The sequence below is a fragment of the Crocodylus porosus genome, unplaced genomic scaffold, assembly GCF_001723895.1.
Source record: "Crocodylus porosus isolate Cpor-Errol unplaced genomic scaffold, CroPor_comp1, whole genome shotgun sequence".
Taxonomy (NCBI): domain Eukaryota; kingdom Metazoa; phylum Chordata; order Crocodylia; family Crocodylidae; genus Crocodylus; species Crocodylus porosus.
Window position 1 is genome coordinate 36,907,851 of NW_017728886.1, and position 7,313 is coordinate 36,915,163.

Below are 7,313 nucleotides of genomic sequence, written 5' to 3' on the forward strand. Positions count from 1 at the left end.
GCCCCATCTGGTTTAGCAGGGGTCCAACATTGCCCTTGCTCTTCCTCCGGCTCCCCACATATCTGAAAAAGGACTTTTTGTTGTCCTTGATGGGACATAATGATGCAGCACAATAAGAAATTAAGCAGGATTCCATGGCTTTGCACTTTTACAAATGAGAGTTATGTGTCTTTAATAGAAAATGGAGGCAGACTCTCAACTAGTTTTCAAAGTGATTTCTCTAGCTGATGTGTATCGCTTTAGTTGAGCAAGCCACTCCTTCAAAAGCTGATTTTTATATTTTTGTATTAGTGTTTGTTGTATTATCTAAGAATGAGAGACAGCTGAATAGCACCGACAGTCTGTTAGTTTAAATATTGGTGAGAAGTGGGGATAGTGTGGGATCTTTTTGTATAGGAGTCAGTTACTTTTTTCTACTCAAAGTTCTTATGTCAAGGAAGAACTGGAATTACAGCAGTGACAGGGCCATTGATTCCTGCTCTGTCTTGTCAGCATATTAATAATACATTATAATCCACTGTGTCAACTGCTGTAGAGAGATAGAGAAGCCTGTGTCTGTGGCTCTGAGAAGGTCATTTTTTAGTGCCAATAGAACTGTCTATAGTTTGTGAACGCTGATTAGGAAGTTGGCAGATGTCACATGATGGTGCTGGGCAGTTACCACTTTTTCAATTATGCAACTCAGGAATTGGCAGTTGGAGATGGGGTGGTAGCATCAGGCTCAGGGGTTGGCTTCTTGAGGCCACTTTTTGCAAGTAGTTTGAAAGGTGTGCTTCTCTGGATGAGTCACTGATTATTTCATTAGTAGTGGTCAACGGTCCTTGTGAGCCTAGTAGCCAGATTCTAACAACCAGTGGTACACAATGGAGTAATGTTGCTTTTATCGTGTCTGGCCAGTTTTTGATGTGCCAGCCCAAATCACCAGGTATCCACTAAAATCAGGGTCAACTGGCAGCAGCCTTTGGCACAAAAGTGGAAGGTGGAGCTCAAGCCTCCAGAGCTATAGCAAGAGTCTTAATAGCGGGAATGGTGATGGGAAAATTCTTCCTAGGAATCTAAATACCAGTTTTGATAAAGGTTTCTTGGCTTAATATTGGAATTTAGAGTCAAAGCCAGAGGAACAAGACACTGCCAGGCACTTGCCCCAAAACACCCAGCAGTCAAGGCACTCATCTGAAAAACAGGCAAGTTCAATTCCTTGCTCTTTCTTATACTAACCAAGCATTTAACCCACAGTTTCTCATATCTCAGGTGAATGCCCTAACCATCAGGTTGTTGTCTACTCAAGGGTGACTAAGTGTCAGTTTGTCTATCTGTCTCTCTTCCCCCATGCTCTGTCTCGTAGGTTTTTCATAAAATTCAGAAGAAGCCTTTAGCCTGTTGCAGGGAACAAAGGATGGGGAGGCAGAGCAGGGGGAAACACCTGGATGTATCAAGAAGTTTATCACTGGGTAAGAAACTATTTTCTCATCCAGAAAAAGTAAAACAAAATATGCAGAGGCCTTTGGAGAGACCAATCCCTCCATCAGTATACAACCCCTTGCTACCATGTGGATCCAGTATATGTCTGCTTTCGGTGCTTGGGGAACAAGTGCTTTTTCAGATCTAGAAGCTGCTGTTAACTACATTAAAAGCAGAAATTCTGGGGTTTTTCTTTGTTTTGTTATATACTAATTATTTTAAATAAGTTACCACTGTTCACCTTTATGAAATGTAATTAAGCATCTGAATGCCACAGTTGCCACCTCTGATTATAAAAAACAAAAATGAATGTGACAATGATGACTCTATGGAGAATGTTGTCTGTTAAATTTCCAAATGCAAGAAAGGCATTAATAATGATAAGTGACACTTACATAGTGTCTTCAATGCCACCATCTCAAAGTACCTGACAAAACTATATGAAATTGCATGTTACAGGGGTCACTACACCCATCAGACTAAAACAGCCACCTCGCAGGCAGAAGGCTGCAACCTTTAAACAGATCAGTACAGGAGGTGGAAAATGGCACAGACAACTGGTAGGCAGCCTAGGTAGACAGCATTTGGATTATGCAACAGAAGTTCAGCCATGGCTAAGACTAACAATCACAAGGAGTCAGGATGCTGTTTCTATACAAAAGATGACACCTTCAGCAATACTGTGGTGTGCCACTGGTTGACCCTACGTAAATAGGAAGGGCACTTAGGAGTTCCTATCAGATCACAGGTGCATGTAACAACTAGGTCAGGGGTTGGCTACCTATGGCCCACAAGCTGAATCTAGCCCATGAATAGTCTAGAACTGGTTGGTGGCAGCTCAGGCAATCCACACCACCTCCAGCCACAGCAGCAGAGAAGGCATCCCAGGGTCCTACTGCCTGTTGTTTTCAAATTTATTTTCTCTGCTGCACCAGGGAAGGCATCCTCAGGATCCCAGCACCTGCCTTTCTCTTTCTCTAGAAAGGGGTACAAAACTCCCAGCCCACTGGCCAGATGCGTCTCCCAACTCAGTGTTAATTCACCCACAGGGGTCCTCATGGGTCTGAAAATTTAGCAGTGCCACTGCTTCCCTGCTGCTGAATTTCCAGATATGGGAGCCACATGATTGGGTACACAGGGTCTGATTTCGGTGTGTGGGACCAGGAAGGGACAATGCCAGGCCCTGGAACCCAATCCGAGTGGGTGGTACTGGGGAGAAGTGGTACCAGCGCCAGGCACCAGGAAGCACTCCCAGCATGCAAGAGTGGCACTGGGCCTCAGGCTCCTATCTGGGCATGTGGGGGCTTATCACTCAGGGCCCAATTCTGGCATGCAGGGTAGGAAACCAGAGTATGTAGGAGTGTGACCTGAGGTGGAAGCTAGGTCACAAAAGATGCCAACCCCTGAAACAGGCACCAACTCTCCCCACATGAACTTCCACTGAGGCAACTTACCTATCTATTTGGAGAGCCTAGCATGTGTGGCTACCACCAGTCACCTCTGCTGCAGTTCTTATGGATATGCACTGTCTGTAAAGCAGCCTCCTAAAAGAAAATTGAGACCTTTATCACCATGAGAAGATGGAAGCCACACATTCTATGTTAGGCATTTCATGGTCTGGACGCATTCTCTTAAGGTATTTTTTGTATTTTAGTTCTGAGATAACTGAACGTATAATGGTTTCATCTTTGCTTTTTTAGCTTGTCACCCTTCCCATGGCAACCACAGCAGAAATAACAAGCCAGATCTTTGCAAGCAGTTTATAACCGAGTTGCACAGGCATTCTTTTGCTTTTGTACCTCCTGGCATAGTAGCATTGCAAACCTGACTTTCCCTGCTGACAGCACTGCCAGATAATCTCAGCATGGCATCTGTGTTCCAATATTATCAGCCAAACTACCTACAAGCCAAGGTTTTTTGCTGCTTTTTTTCCTGAGGCTAGAGCCACAACAGAATTTCAGTGCTGCAGTTGTAGAAGCTTAATGTCACCTGCTGAAATCCACAACCCTAAGTTAGGGATACCCCTAACATACAGTACCTGGGGAGGTCTCAAGGTATGCCTGGATCTGGCAGCAAAGTGCTAAGAGACGTGTTAGTCTGTGTTAGCGATAGTCTGAAGTCAAGCAGAAAGAAGTGTAGATGTGCACTTTAAAAACTAAATAAATTAGATATATAGATATTTTGTGATGGTTCTGCATGTGTTAGTTCTGTGTCCGTGCAGCTTTTGACTCCTGAGCTAATGTGAATAACTTTACACATCCCTACCTTGTGCTGTACAGACATTCCTAAGAGGTGAAGGCAGGGAGCTCCAAAGGCCAAGATGCGGCCTAATCTAAGCAGCAGGAAACACTGAGAGAAAGGACAAGTGTCCTTTTAAGGACTAATGCAGTGTAGCAGGACACCAGAAAGGCATCTTGAAGTGGGGAGGGAGCTAATTGGAGAGTCATCTGATCAGCAGAGGGCTGGGCTGGACATATATAAACCCAAGGCCTCAGGTAGTTAGGCAATCTGACTTTGGGAGTCAAGAAAAGAGAAGCTCCTGGTAACAGCTCATGAATTCACAGTGAAACTGGGTAAGTGCAGGTTTGGGAACAGGAGAAAGCTTCTTGGGGCAGAGAAAAAGAGCTGCTTGTGCAGGCAGGGGTTCGTTATTTTATGTTAAGCTTAGAGAGGGTTTAGGCCAGAGAGAATAGATGTTTGATTTTAAAGTTATACTGGTCATTTAGCCTTATGCCTTGCTGGGACAGCTCAAGGCCTATTTGGAGATCTGGTAGTCCAAGAAGGGCTTTAGACAGAGACTACCAGAGCTGGGAAATAAAGGGCTGGGTATAATAAAGATGATCTTATCAAATAATCCATTAGCTAGAGCACTTGCACAGGATGCTGGAGACCTCAGTTTAGTGCCCTTCTCTGTCTAAAAGATCTGAACCCACGTTGCTGGTGTGAGTGTAACCGTCAGGCTACAACACTGTTGGGTGGGTGATCTCCCACTCTTTCCTGCTGAACCTGCTCCACTTTGCACTGACTCATTTAATACTCATTAGCTGAAGGAAAAGAAGCCTACTAGGTGCTCATCATGAGGGGAAGGGAAGGTCTGAATTACTAGCCCTATATCTATGAGTATTTAAGTATTTTTTTCCCCCCACTATTATGCAATAAATGAATAAGAAAGACCAACAGTCTCTCTTCCCTGTTCTCCCTCAAACCACCTACTGCAGTGATTCTCAACCAGGGTGACATAACACCCTGGGGTGCCTTGAGATCCTTCTAAAGAGTGGTGCAGTGCTTGACATGCAGACATGATTTAATGAGAGAACTCAGAGATTTCAAACAGGAATCTAGTGTCAAAAACGCTCTGACCTACTGTGGCCTTTCTGAGTTCTCTGCAATAGAAAACTGATCTATCATTTTTTCCCATAGTAAAAAGATGGATGAAAACTAAAAGCTGGCATTTTCCTGAGGGGTCTTGAGTGTAAAAGCTTTGAGAACCATTGACCTATGGGTTGGTGACTTCAGCATTCATCCAGGGGGGTAGGTTTGGGTTTAAATCACTTCAGTCAGAGAGAAGAACTGGACCCATCTCCCATTTCCTGAGTGACTCTTATAGCCTCTGGGCTATTGAGTACAAATGGCTGGAGAAATTATCTGCAAGCAGTGTCTGGGCTGACACCACCTACTGAACCATGCCCTGCAGACAAGCCAGCAACAGAAGACTCAGTTTGTTACTACCAGCAGTGTGTAGGAGTGAATTTGGCACCTGGCTGTTCAGCACTGCCAAGACTTAAGCAGGCATGGATGTGCTCAGCATTCAGTACTTGGGCACCTTGGGGCTTCTGGTGCCTGCAGAACTGGAGGCAGTCAAATTGAGGTTTTGATTTGAGTGCTATCCTGTGGATCTAGCTCTTAGTGCTTGAAACTGAACAAGCACTGGAGCAGAGGCCTTCACATCTGATGCCTAAGCTGCTATTACAGCATGGGTACAGAAGTGTCCAAACACTAACAACACCGAGTAGCTTTGAGCACCCAGTGCTATAATCCTTCACTAGTGACAGCCTGACAATATGCCAAGACAGCTACCAATGCTTGATGTCCAGAACAACACCAGGGATGTACCAGTTTCAAAGCTAGTTAACTGCCTTTTCTCAGCTCCTCAAATACCAGTGTATTCCAGCCCCCTTGGGGTCTCCTGGTATATTTGTTCTGCTGTGCTTGGCTTTAGCCACTTCCAGGCAATACCCATTTCTGCACTGCTCAGAGACAGGCTGCTAGTGAGAATACCCATAGGAGGGAATGGAAGGTGTGAGGAGGTTGCAGAGCAGTGCCCGGTGGTTCTCAACCTCTTCAGACACAAGACACGCCCCACCCCCCCTTGGAAAACACCAGCTTTTTAAGGCCCGGCTATATGTTTAAATGAAACCTAGATAGAAACCAGCATTGATACAGATTTTTTTTTTTTTTCCAAGCACTAACTTTATAGCTGGTTGGCTTCTAATAGGTGGAGAGTCAGTTTGATCATGTGACAATTACTTTGTACACATGGCTGATCTAAATTCACTGTGATTAATTCCTTTACATCTGTTGCCCCTCTGACTTTACAGGTGTGGCCAGTCTAAATTTATGGCATGATTGACCAGTTAGTTATATCATCTGTCAGGTAGCTAGTCTTCACCTGTTTTTGTTTGTTTGTTTGTTTTGAGCAACATTCAAATACTCCAGCAAGGGGACTCGACCTCCAGTTCATAGGCAGGCCACAGAGCCACAGCAATGGGATCCCCACTGTGTGGGAAGTGTGGCAGTGGCCATTAATAGGGCCCAAGGAGGCTGGACTGGGGCTGGCTCTGCCCCTTGCCTCTTGATACTGGACCTGGTGCAGGCCCTTTCCTCTCCCACTTTGAGGCCAGGCTGGAATGAGCTGCTTGCTCTAATAACACCTGGATAGCAGCCAGCTAAGGAGCAGCTACACGTTTCAAGAGCTAACTTTACACCCGGCTGGCTCTGGCTCTCCCGAGGCGACTTGGTCGTTTCAGCGGGCGCCCATGCCCCGAACTTCCCCACCCGTGGCCTGGTCACGGCGGGGGCCTAGCTCCAAGGCCCGGCAGGTCGCACGGCCGCACCCCGCGTCGGCTTCGGGGCTCTCAGCAGGCGACTCCCGGAGCCGCCGCGGCCTGGCCCCTTCGCGGGCCCTCGGCTCCTGCTGCCGCTGCAGGCGGGCGGGAAGTCGGTCGACTTTGTCCCCGGGGAGGCGGGTGCCCCTTCTGTCCTGGCGCAGCCCGGCGCGGGCCCACCCTCGACAGCCTGTTCCCCGCGCTCCAGCCCCTCGTGCCGCCCCCCGCAGCGCCCCGCTCACCCTCGTCCCGGGTAGGGCTCACCCGCGCCTCCGCTCCCAGCCCGTGCGGCCTCCTCCCCGCCCCGCCCGGGCGGGGCTTCCCTTGCCTCTCCGGCCGGGCGAGGCAGCTCCCGCCTCCCCCGAGGCTCCTCGGAGCCGGGCCGCGCCCGCGACGGCCCACAGCCGCATGTGGCTGGAGGCCAAGCGGCCCGGGCCCGGCTGCATTCACGTGAACGCCGGATGGGAGCTAGCTAGAGAGCTGTTGCACGGTTTCAAGCCAGCTGCAGCCAGGTGGCTCTTTCTCCCGGGCTTGTCCTGTTCATCCTGTGCTCGCTACATTGCCGCTGCCTCAGCCCGCGTTTATTGCCGGAGTCACCGGCTCGCTGCGTGATTGTCGCTTTGTGCTTGTAGCTCCTGGTACTTAGCAGACGTGCCCAATCTCAATTTACTGAACAAGTAACCCGCTACTTGCCTCATAAACATAGCATGTAGCAAAGGCCTCTGAAGCGGGTCTGACACCAGCCGA

At 48.0% G+C, this 7,313-nt stretch overlaps 1 protein-coding gene across 2 annotated transcripts in view; it reads right to left on the bottom strand.

Moving 5' to 3' along the window:
- PTER (phosphotriesterase related) overlaps positions 1 to 6,853 on the bottom strand; it is a 33,045-nt gene extending 26,192 nt beyond the window's left edge. For both annotated transcript variants that reach the window (XM_019532524.1, XM_019532532.1), the window contains exons 1-2: positions 6,831 to 6,853; positions 2,916 to 3,005 (exon numbers count right to left, since the gene is read on the bottom strand). The gene's annotated coding sequence lies outside the window, so the exon portion shown is untranslated. The remainder of the gene's footprint in view (positions 1 to 2,915; positions 3,006 to 6,830) is intronic.
- Between the last annotated feature and the right edge of the window lie 460 nt (positions 6,854 to 7,313).